At 32.9% G+C, this 11,031-nt stretch overlaps 1 protein-coding gene across 1 annotated transcript in view; it reads right to left on the reverse strand.

Annotated features, from left to right (window-relative positions):
- Positions 1–11,031, reverse strand: part of STXBP5L (syntaxin binding protein 5L) — a 387,732-nt gene that overhangs the window by 269,487 nt on the left and 107,214 nt on the right. The gene's annotated exons all lie outside the window — the stretch shown is intronic.

Consider the following 11,031-nt stretch of genomic DNA (forward strand, 5'->3'; position numbering starts at 1 on the left):
GCGAAATCAGATAAAGACAATACAATAAAGAAACCCACAAAGTGTATACCTTAAAAATATGTAACTTTTACTTGTCATTTCAACTCAATAAAGCTGGGAGGGGGAGAAAAGTATGCACCAATACTCCTCATGAATACTGATGTAAAAATCCTTAACAAAAGATTAGCAAATAGAATTCAGCAATATATAAAAAGACCAAGAGAGGCTTATTCCAGGAATGCAAGGCTAGATCAATGTTTGGAAATCAGTCAATGTAATTCACCATAGTAACAGGCTAAAACAGAAAACATGATCATATCAATTGATGCAGAAATATCATTTGACAAAATTCAACACGCACTCATGATAAAAGCTATCAAAAATAGTATTAGAGAGTATTCTCTCAGCTTCATAAAGATCAGCTACAAAAAGCCTACAAGGAACATTATACTTAATGGTGAAAGAATGAATGCTTTCCCTATAAGATCAAGAAGAAGGCAAGCATGGCTGCTCTCATTCCTCTTCATGAACACAGTTTTGGAAGTTCCAGCCAGTTCAAAAAAGCAAGAAAAAGAAATAAAGGCATGTAGATCAGAAAGGAAGAAATAAAACTTCCTTGTTTGCAGATAACATCATGGTCCACATAGAAAATCCCAAGGAGTCTGCAAAGAAACTCACAGAACTAATAAATAAGTTCAGTAATGTTGCAGCATATGAGATAAACATACAAAACTCAGTTGTATTTCTACACACTAACAATGAGCATGTGGAAGCTGAAAATGCAACACCGTTTAAAATCACTCAAAATATGATATACTGAGCTATAAATATAAAAAACAATTACAGAACTTGAATGCTAAAAACTACAAAATCCAGATGAAAGAAATAAAAGATCTAAGTAAACAGACATCCTGTGTTCATGAATTTTAATACTCAACATTGTAAAAATGTCAATTCACATTTTTATAAAACTCTGGCAAAATATTTTTGTAGATTTTGTTGACATGCTTATTTTAATATTTATATAGAAAGGCAAAGGGACAAGAAGAGCTAAAGCAATTGTGAAAAAGAAGAATGAAGTGGGAGGAACCAGCCTACCCAATTTCAAGACCATACATATCTATAATAAACACTACGTGGTATTTGCAGAGGGATGGAAATACAGATCAATGCAATTGAATAGAGAACACAGAAAAATAAACCCTTTAATATGTCCAACTGACTTTTGACAAATTCGTAAGTCAATTCAATGAAAGAAGGTCAATAAATAGTACTAAAGAACTGGATATCTACTGAGACAAAATTGAATCTCTACCTTAACTTCAAACCTTATACAAAAACTAACTCAAAACAGATCACACATTTATATTTACATGTAAAGTATAAAACTTTACCAAAAAAAGGAGAAAATCCTTGGGATCTGGGACTAAGCAGTACGTTCTTAGATTTAATTTAGAAGTATGATCCATAATCACAGAACTAATAAATTGTGCTTCATCAAAATATAACCCATTTTCTACATGAAAGACTCTCTTACAAGCATGGAAATACAAGCTATAGACTGGGAGAAAATATTTACAAACCACATATCCAACAAAGGACTAGTTTTTACAATAAATTTTTAAATGCTCAAAACTGAATGGTAAAAAAAAAATACATGAGAAAGTGCTAACAAATGGAAAATCAATTACTCTATTGGACCCAGGAGAGAAGTGAAATCTTGGAACGAACTACAACTCCAAAATTTCTATATAAGAAGTTCTTAGGGAATCCAAAAAGCAAGGGAGACAAAATCAAGGACACTAGAAAAATTTGACGCCTCTGGTACCTACAGCCACAGCAAACGTCGATACAGCCTAATCCTTATTGTATCAACATAAAACCTCACATTAAAGTCCTATCTACCTCAAGTACTATTACCCAATACACATGTCTAGCTTTCAACAAAAAATTTATAAGGCATGCTAAAAAGCAAGGGAAAATGTCTGAAGAGACAAAGTAACATTAGAACCAGACTCAGATGTGACAAAAATGATATGCTTATTAGATAAGAAATTTAAAATAACTATGATTAATATTTTAATTGCACTAATGAAAATAGTAAACAACATGCAAGATGGGTAATGTAAGCAAAGAGATGAAAACATTAACAGTGATCAAATGGAAATATTAGATATTAAAACCATTGTAAACAAAATGAAGAATGCATTTGATGTGTTCATCAAGAGTCAATATGGCCAAGTAAACAATCAATGAACTGAACATAGGTTACTAGAAACTTGCCAAACTTATATACAACGAGAAAAAAAAGAGGCAGGGTAGAATATCTAAGGACTGTGGGATAGTTTCAAAAGGTGTAACATACTTATAAGTGGAATGCCAGAAGACAGAACTGAATAGAAGTATTTGAAGCAATAATGGCTAAAAACTTCCCAAAATTAAAGACAGACACCAAACCACAGATCCAGGAAGCTCAGAGACACCTAAGAGGAGGAAATATACAAAATCAACACCTAGCTTTATCATACTCAAACTGCAGAAAACCAACAACAAAGAGAAAATCTTGAATAAATCCAGGGGTAGAGGGGAAGCCCCCTTACCTACAATACCTATAGAGAAAAAAAGGATAAGGTTTATGATGGACTTCTCATCATAAACCATGCAAGAAAGAATAAGAGTGGAGTGAAATAATCAAAGTGCTGAGAGGAAAATACCCTCACCAACCTAGATTTGTATATCCAAAGAAATTATGCTCCAAGAGTGAAGAAATAAAAACACTGTCAGAGTGAGCACAGTGGTGCAGCCACTATGGAAAACAGTATAGAGAGTCCTCAAAAAAATAAGAATAGAACTACTATATGACCCAGCAATTCCACTCCCGGGTATATATCCAAAAAAACCCCCCAAAAACCAAACCACTAATTTGGAAATACATACACACCCCAATCTTCATTGCAGCACTATTTACAATAGCCAAGATAATGGAAGCAACCCAAGTATGCATCAACAGATGAATGGATAAAGAAGATGTGATACAAACACACACACACACACACAATGGAATATTACTCAGCTATAAAAAGAATGTAATTCTGCCATTTGCAGCAACAATGTGGATGGACCTAGAGATTATCATACTAAGTGAAGTAAGTCAGATAAAGAAAGACAAATACTGTATGATATCACTTATATGCGGAATCTAAAAAATAATACAAGTGAATGTATACAGCAAAACAGAAACAGGCCCACAGATATAGAAAACAAACTAGTGATTACCAGATGGGATAGGGAACATGGGAGGGACAAGTTAGGGGTATGGGATTAAGAGATACAAATTACTATGTATAAAATAGATAAGCAACAAGGCTATATTGTATAAAACATGGAATTATAGCCATTATCTTGCAAGGACTTTTAATGGAGTATAATCTATAAAAAATACTGAATCACTATACTGTAGACCTGAAACTAATATAATATTGTAAAGCAACTATAATTTAAAAAAACACTCTCAGAAAAAATTTTTAAATTAAGAATTTTTTTGCTAGTAGAGCTGCATGGCAAAAGAAAATGTTGAAAATTTTTCAGGGAGATGGAATCTACATTAAAAATAGAAGAACTTGGGAGAAGGAATAAATGAAGGTAAAATAACATATTTTCTTTTTCTTAATTGATCTAAAAGATAAATGTCTATTCAAAGTAGTAATAGTAACAATGCACTGTGTAATTATTGTAAATAGATAGATGAATTAAGTGGCAACAATGTCATAAGGGACAGGAAGAACAATTTGGGACTACTGCATTATAAGCTATACTTGAAGTAATATATGTTATTTTTAATTTTTTTATTGAGATAATTGACATATAACATTGTGTAAGATTGAGGTGTACAAGGTGTTGGTTTGATACATTTATATAGTATAATATGATTACTACAGTAATGTTAGCTAACACACTTATCACTCCACATAATTATTTCTTTTTTGTGTGGAGAATAGTTAAGATCTAGTCTCTTAGCACCTTTATAGTTCATAATACAGTATTGTTGACTATAATCATTATGATGTGCATCAGATCTCCAGAACTTATTTATCTACTAGTTTCAAGTTTGTACCCGTAAAAAACGTCTCCCCAATTCCTCCATACCCTAGCTCCTCATAACACCATTCTACTCTGTTTTTACAAGTTCAGGTTAGATTCCACATAAGGGATATCATACAGTATTTGTCTTCCTCTGCCTCACTCGTCTCACTTAGCATAATGCCCTCAAGGTCCAACCATGTTTTTGCAAATGGCAGGATTTTCTTCTTTCTTATGGTTGAAATATTTCTTTGTACATATAAAAGACATCCTCTTTATCCACTGATGGACTCAGATTGTTTTGATATCTTGACTATTGTGAATAATGCTGCAATGAACATGGGTGTACAGATATCTCTTTGAGATAGTGATTTCAATTCTTTAAATATATACTCAAAAGTGGGATTGCTGGATCATATGGTAGTTCAACTTTTAATTTTTTGAGAAGCCTCCATACTTTTTTCCATAATGGCTATATCTATTTAAATTTACTTCCCCACCAACAGTATTTAAATGTTCCTTTTTATCCATATCCCAAACAACATTTTTTAATCTCTTGGTCCCTTTTATAAAAACAGGTGTAAGGTAATATCTCATTGTGGTTTTGATTTGCACTTCCCTGATGATTAGTAATGTTGAACATCTTTTCGTGTATCTGTTGGCCATTTGCATGTCCTCTTTGGAAAAATGTCTATTCATGTTCTTTCCCCATATTTAAATTGGATTATTTGCTTTTTTTTTGCTATTGAGTTGTATACATTCTTTATATATTTTGGATATTAGTCCCTTTTCAGATATATGGTTTGTGGATATTTTCTCCCATTCCCTAGGTTGTCTTTTCAATTTACTGTTTCCTTTGCTGTGCAGAAGCTCTTTAATTTAATATAGCCCCACTTGTTTATTCTACATTGTCAAGGATCTTTTTCCCTATGTTTTCTTCTAGTAGTTTTACAGTTTTTCGTCTTGCATTTAAATCTTTGATCCATTTCAAGTTAATTATTGTGAGTGGCGTAAGAAAGGGGTCCAATTTCATTCTTTTGCATGTGGATACCAGTTTTCCCAACACCATTTATTGAAGAGAGTGTCCTTTCCTCATTGAGTGTTCTTGGTGACCTTGTTAAAAATTAGTTGTTGGGGTTTATGTCTGAGCTCTTTATTCTGTTACATCTATATGCTTGTTTTTAGGCCAGTACCATACTGTTTTGATTTCTATAGCTCTGAAATAATGCTTGAAATCAGGTATTGTGATGCCTCCAGCTTTGTTCTTCTTTCTCAGGATTGTTTTGGCTATTCAGGGTCTTTTGTGGTTCCAAACAAATTTGATAATTTTTTCTATTTTGGTAGAAAAAGGTCACTGGAATTTTGATTGGAACTACATTGACTCTGTAGATTGCTTTGGGTAGTATGGCCATTTAAACAATATTAATTATTCCAATCCAAGCACACGGGATATCTTTCCATTTATTTGTGTCTTCTTCAGTCTTTTTAATCAATGTTTTATAGTTTTTGATGTACAGGTTTTTCAGCACCTTGGTTAAATTTATTTCTAAGTATTATATTGCTTTTGATGTTATTATAAATGGGGTTGCTTTCTTAATTTCTCTTTCAGATAACTGTTTATGTATAGAAATACAAAAGGTTTCTGTATGCTGATTTTGTATTCTGCAACTTTATTGAATTCACTTATGAGTTCTAAAAAATTTTTAGTGGGGTCTTAAGGTTTTCTGTGCATAAGATCGTGTCATCTGCAAACAGATAATTTTACTTCTTCCTTTCTAATATGTATGCCTTTTATTTCTTTTTCTTGTTTAACTTCTCTGTCTAGGACTTCCAGAATTATGCTGAACAGACATGGCAAAAGTGGGTATCCCTGTCTTCTTCCTGATCTTATAGGAAAGGATTTTAACTTTCACCATTGAGTATGATGTTACCTGTTGGCTTGTCATATATGACCTTTTTTATGCTGAGGAACATTCCTTCCATACCCAATTTGTCAAGTGTTTTTCTCATGGAAGCATGTTGTACTTTCTTGAATGCATTTCTGTACCTTTTTTTTTAATCTTTCATTCTATCTATTTTATCTTTCATTCTATGGTGTGTCACAGAATTGATTTGTGTATGGTGAACCATTCTTGCATTCCAGGGATAAATCCCACTTGATCATGGTGAATGATCCTTTTAATGTACTGTTTAATTCAGTTTGCTAATATTACGTTGAGAACTTTTCCATCTATATTCAACAGGATATTGGTCTGTAATTTTCTTTCCTTGTAGTGTCTTTAATAGGCTTTTGTATCAGAGTAATGCTTGCCTCATAAAATGAGTTTAGGAGTATTCCCCCCTCTTCAATTTTTTTTGGAAGAGTTTGAGGAGGACTGGTGTTAATTATTTAAATGTTTGTAGAATTCACTAGTTAAACCATCTGGTCCCAGTCTTTTCTGTGTTGGGAGGTTTTTAATTACTGATTCAGTATCCTTACTCATCTGTTTATATTTCTGTTTCTTCATTTTTTGGTCTTGGTAGATCATATGTTTGGAGGAATATATCCATTTCTTCTAGATTATCCAGTTTGTTGGCACATACTTGTTGGTAGTAGTCTCTCATAATCCTTTTTATTTCTGTGGTATCAGTTATAATGTTTTCTCTTTCAATACTGATTTTATTTGAGTCCTCTCTCTTCTTATCTTGGTTAATCTAGCTAAATATTTATCTATTTTGTTTATCTTTTCAAAGAACCAGCTCTTAGTTTCAATGATCTTTTCCATTGTTTTTCTGGTCTCTATTTCATTTATTTCTTCTCTTCTCTTTGTTATTTCCTTCCTTCTGCTAACTTTGGGCTTAGTTTGTTCTTCTATTTCTAGTTCCTTGATCTATTTCTAGTTCCTTGAAGTGTAAAGTGAAATTATTAGGGTCTGTCTCATTTTGTAACGTAGGCATTTATCACTACAAACTTCCCTCTTAGAACTGCTTTTGCAGACTTTCATAGGTTTTGATATATTATGTTTCCAATTTCATTTGTTTCAAGATATTTCTTGATTTCTCTATTGATTTCTTCTTCAACCCATTGGCTGTTCAAGATCATGTTTAGTCTCCACATAATTGTAAATTTTCCAGCATTCCTCCTGTTATTGATTTTTAGTTTCATACTGTTGTGGTCAAGAGATACTTGATATGATTTCAGTCTTCTTAAATGCTAAGACATGTTTTGTGACGTATCATGTGATCTCTCCTAAAGTATGTATGTTCCATGTGCACTTGAGAAGAATGTATATTCTGCTCCTGTTGGGTGGAATGTTCTGTGTATGTCTGTTAGATCCATTTAGTCTAAAGTGTCATTAAGGTCCATTATTTCTGCAATGATTTTCTGTCTGGATGATTTACTCATTGCTAAAAGTAGGTACTGAAGTCCCCTACTATTATTGAATTGATATTTTTCCCTTCATATCTGTTAACAATTGCTTAATATTCTTAACTGCTCCGATATTCAATATGTTTATGTTTACAGCTGTTATATCCTCTTGATGAATTGACCCCTTTATCATTATATAATGAACTATTTGTCTTTTGTTAGTGTTGGACTTACAGTATATTTTGCTGATACAGATATAGCTACCCTTGCTCTTTTTTGGTTTCCATTTTCTTGACATATCTTTTTCCATCCCTTCACTTACAACCTGTTAGTGTCCTTAGTGTATGGTATTGGAAAGTAGACTTACATTCATTATAAATGCATATTGAAAAACCACTATAAACTTTCTAAAGAAGTATAACTGATATACTAGGAGAAGAGAGAAAACAAAATCATATAAAATGCCCAATTAAAACCAGAGAAGGTAGAAAAGGGAGAAGAAAAGATCTAAAGAATAAGCACAATGTTTAGAAAACAGTTACAAATGTGGCAGATATTAATTCAACTATTCAACAATTACATGTAAATGTCTGTTGACAAATTAAAAGATAGAAATTTTCAAAGTAGATAAGAAAAATAACTACGTGTTATTGAAACAAAAACTCTTAAAAATACTGACAATGTTCCACTCTGTGGTATTTATCTAAAGAAAATGAAAACACTAATTCAAAAAATATACACACCTCAAGGTTCATAGCAACATTACTTACAACAGCCAAGATACGGAAGCAACCTAAGTGTCCAACAACAGATGAGTGAATAAAGAAGACGTGGGAGATGTATACAATGGAATATTACTCAGCCATAGAAAGAATGCAATTTCGTCATTTGTGACAACATGGATGGACCTGGAGGGTACTGTATTTAGTGAAGTAAGTTAGACAGAGAAAGACAAATACTGCATGTTTTTACTTATATGTGAAAGGAGAAAGATATACATATGATGCTATCACTAATCGAAAGAAAGCTAAAGTAGCTATATTAACTTTAGACAAAGCAGACATCAGAGCAATAAATATTATCAGGGATAAGGATGGGCATAAAATAATGATAAAAAGGTCAATTCTCCAAGAAGATGTAACATCTTAATGTATATGCACGTAACAACAGACATTAAAATACATGAAAAAAAACTGATAGAAATGCAAGTATGAAGAGAAGAATTTATTAATATAGCTGGAGACTCTAACACCCAGGCTGAAAGTCAGAATACAGGTGACCAGAATAGCAGCATCAATCAACTTGATGTAATTGACATTTATAGATTATTCCAAATAAAAACAGCAAAATTATATTCTGTTTAGGCTCACAAGAAATATTCATTAAGACAAACACATTCTGGAATAAAACACACCTTAACAAATTCTAAAAGTAGGAATTACATAAAGTGTGTTTTCAAAATATGATGGAACTGAACTAGAAATCAAATACAGAAAGATAGCTGGAAAATTCCCACACATTTAGAGATACATATCTAAATAAAGCATGGTTCAAAGAAGACATCTCAAGAAAATTTTTTATATATTTTAACTAAATTAAAGAAGAACTACTCAAAATTTACAGGACACAGTGAAAGCAGGGCTAAGAGGAAAATTTACAGCACCAAACTGAATATTTGAGAAAATAAAACAAACACATGGTTACCAAAGGGGAAAGGTGTAGGGGGGGGATAAATTAAGAATTTGGGATTAACATATACACACTACTATACATAAAATAGATAATCAACAAGGACCTACTGTATAGCACAAGGAACTATACTCAATACTGTATAATGACCTATATGGGAAAAGAATCTGAAAAAGGATGAATATATGTGTGTGTGTGTGTGTGTGTGTGTGTATATATATATATATATATATATATATATATATATAAAACTGAACCACTTTGCTGTACACCTGAAACTAACACAACATAATATGCTGTAAATCAACTATACCTCAATTTAAAATAAAACTTTAAAAAAAAGAGTTTTAAAACCAATAATCTAATATTACACCTTGGGAAACTAGAGAAAGAAGAGCAATTTAATACTAAAGCAAGAACAATAAAGGAAACAGTAAAAAATTAGAGCAAAAGTAAAAAAAAAAAACAATAGAGAATATCAACAAAACCAAAATCTTGTTCTTTAAAAAGATTAATAAAATTGATAAACCTCTAACCAGGTTAATCAAGAGCAAAAGAGAGAAAACTCAAATTGCCAATGTCAGAAACGAAGGAGGATCATCATGCTAATCCCATGGACATTAAAAGGATCATTAACGAATACTATGAAAAATTCTATGTCCACAAGTTTGATAACCTATAAGGACTGGCCTGAGTCCTTGAAAGACACAACCTACTAAAACTCACACAAAGAAAAGTAGATAATCTGAATAGGTGTTGGGAGGTGGACATATTGAATAATATCCTTTGAACTGAGGGGGAACTTTAAGACCAAAAAATGAAGGAGGCACCTCCAGAAAGTGCAATTATGAAGTTTACTGTAGTTATCTTACACAAAGGCAGGATTGAGTGGACAATGATTCAGAGGCATTTGCAGCTGCACTCCAAGAGGATGAAAGGGGTGCCTAGAGATATAAAAGGGCCAAAGGTAAAAATAGAATCTGCCTACCAAGTGAGAAGCATGTCCGTACCAACAGGAACAAGGGTTTCCCCCCAACCCAGGGGTCTCGTGACCATTAAGCATCTGTATCAGCAAAAGGCATTCTTCTAGCTTTCATAACAGATGAGGGCAAGGGTAGAAGTTGATTGGGGACTTATCTAGTTTGGGCTTATTCCTTGTGAGTAGGCTAAAGCTCAGTCCCACAGAAAGAGGAGGGATTAAAGACTTCAGGCCTAAGATGGAGCTAACAAAATGGAGTCAGTGTGGTTCAATCACACGGTAGGACTACACCTATTAAAGAAACTGAATGAATTAATAACCTTTAAAAAAAAATAAAAGAAAGAAAGCAATAGGCCCAGATGGGTTCATTAGTGAACTCCACTAAACATTTAAGGAAAAGAAAATACCAATTATCTATAATCTCTTCCAGAAAATAGAAGCATAGGCAACACTTTCTAACTCATGCTATGAGGCTAACATTAGCCTAATACCAAAACCAGACAAAGACATCACAAGAAACGAAAACAATTAGACCAATGATTCTCATAAGCATACCTGCAAAAATCTTCAACAAAATATTAACAAATCAAATTTTTTAAATGTATAAAAATAATTCTACACTACAACTCAATGTGATTTATTCTAGGTATGCAAGGCTAGTTCAGTATTTGAAAATCAATTAATGTAATGAATTATATCACCAGTCTAAAGAAGAAGGATCATTGTCAATAGATGCAGGAAAAACATTTGAAAAAAATCCAGCACTCATTCATAACAAGAATGAGACCAACTCTTGCTAAATCCGAGTTCCCTTACTGAGTTTATGATTAACCTCTCCATCAAAAACTTTATTCCCGGGCTTCCCTGGTGGCTCAGTGGTTGAGAATCTGCCTGCCGATGCAGGGGACACGGGTTCATGCCCCGGTCCGGGAAGATCCCACATGCCACGGAGCGG

Source organism: Physeter macrocephalus, chromosome 1, assembly GCF_002837175.3.
Source record: "Physeter macrocephalus isolate SW-GA chromosome 1, ASM283717v5, whole genome shotgun sequence".
In the NCBI taxonomy this organism is placed as follows: Eukaryota; Metazoa; Chordata; class Mammalia; order Artiodactyla; family Physeteridae; genus Physeter; species Physeter macrocephalus.